Source organism: Aplysia californica, unplaced genomic scaffold, assembly GCF_000002075.1.
Source record: "Aplysia californica isolate F4 #8 unplaced genomic scaffold, AplCal3.0 scaffold00029, whole genome shotgun sequence".
Classification (NCBI taxonomy): domain Eukaryota; kingdom Metazoa; phylum Mollusca; class Gastropoda; order Aplysiida; family Aplysiidae; genus Aplysia; species Aplysia californica.
In genome coordinates, this window is record NW_004797299.1 from 2196627 (window position 1) to 2198351 (window position 1725).

Consider the following 1725-nt stretch of genomic DNA (forward strand, 5'->3'; position numbering starts at 1 on the left):
AGTGGAGACGAAAGCAGACGACAGAATAATATTAATATGGTTAGGGAGCAGGAAAGGAGGAGGAAATTTTTCCGCCGCGGTCATGTTTCGAATCCGGGACCTATTGAATGAGAGGCAAACACTGTAACCTCTACAGCACGAGAGCCCCCTGCTTAGGTATTCATATTACCTCCAATTTTGTCATTTCCTTTTTTTTTTTCTTCACACCTCCAGAGGCACAAAAGCTGTTCAGTTGACAAGAGTTATATTTTTAAAGGTTCGAAGTGTGTGCATGTACTATTTTGTTCGACTGATTTGGTAAAGCATTGTAATAACAATTCCCAGTCCCCACTCCTTCCTCCCAGTCCTGCTCCAACCCCCACCCCTACGCCCACACCTCCCTCACCCCTACGCCCATAACTCTTCCACCCTTACGTTCATCAGCACCAACACCTTGACGGATTTTTAAACCAAGGCAAAAAACATCATCACTCCCACCCTACCCTACACTACGCCACCCCACCCCTATCTTATCCCCATCCCCATCCCGCCTCTACCCCCACTCCTACCCCTACTACAACCCATAGACCATTCCCACCTCCACCCGCACCCCTACCTCTATCACCAACTGTATCCATACCCCTACCCCCACCTCTACCCTTACCCATTCCCATACCACATACCCCCACCCATCTACCATCTACCTGTTCCCCATTGCGTCATTCGTTTGTTCATTATTGCTTTTCCCAACACGAAAGGCAATATAAATGTAGAGCAAATACGTAGGTTGACATTCCAGTTTGCTGTAAAGGAGCTGCATAAAAACCATGGGAATGCTATTTAATGTTGTATCTCTCGGAATGTCACTCATGTCATTAAGCAAGCAGTTTGAAACATTTGCATTATCAGTGTGGAGTTACCAATGTCCCAGACTGGAGTTATTATTGAGTACAAAATACGTCAATAATAGTCTTGTTTTTGTTTCCTTTAAATGTGCGTTCGTGTTTTCGATTTTTTTTTATTTGTGAAAAGCAGTCTGCGCGTGTTTGACAGTACTTATTTAGGCGTTCTCATATTTTATTTGACAACTTGTGAGTACTGTTAAAACCCACATTTCTACCGCAAGCGCAGTGACAACCTTTATTCATAGACACTATTTTCGTTTAATTTTAATAGTTGCGAACGAGGATTTTGATGGTATTTCGTAATAGAATTTCTAGCTGTGCTGTAGGGCAGTCACACATATTTATGTACTCTCACATTTCCATATACCCTCCATTACTTTGACAAATTGTCTCACCATCGATGTTATGTCTTTCAGTTACACTATTTATGGAATCAAATTGGAATTATAAGTTCAGAAAGAACAAAAATTATGGTTTCCCCCCAAGCTATTTTCGGGGGTTTTTGTTCGGTCAAACCGATATTGATTAACTTGTACATGCGTATCAAAATAGGCTATTTGCACACACAAAATCTGTTACTGTAATGCATACTGGAAAACGAAGAAATAAAAACGTTGTTTTTTGTGCTGCAAAACACAATGAGACAAAGAGATATAGCCGTTTGTTTTGTTTTAGTTTATTTTAGAGAGAGGGAGAAAGAGAGTAAGAGAGAGAGAGAGATAGAGAGAGAGAGAGAGAGAGAGAGAGAGAGAGAAATTTTGATTTTTCCAGGGTGGCGGCCGAAGCCTACTCTTGTCGATTTTTGACCGCTAAATGATCTTTAACGTGCACAATTTGCACA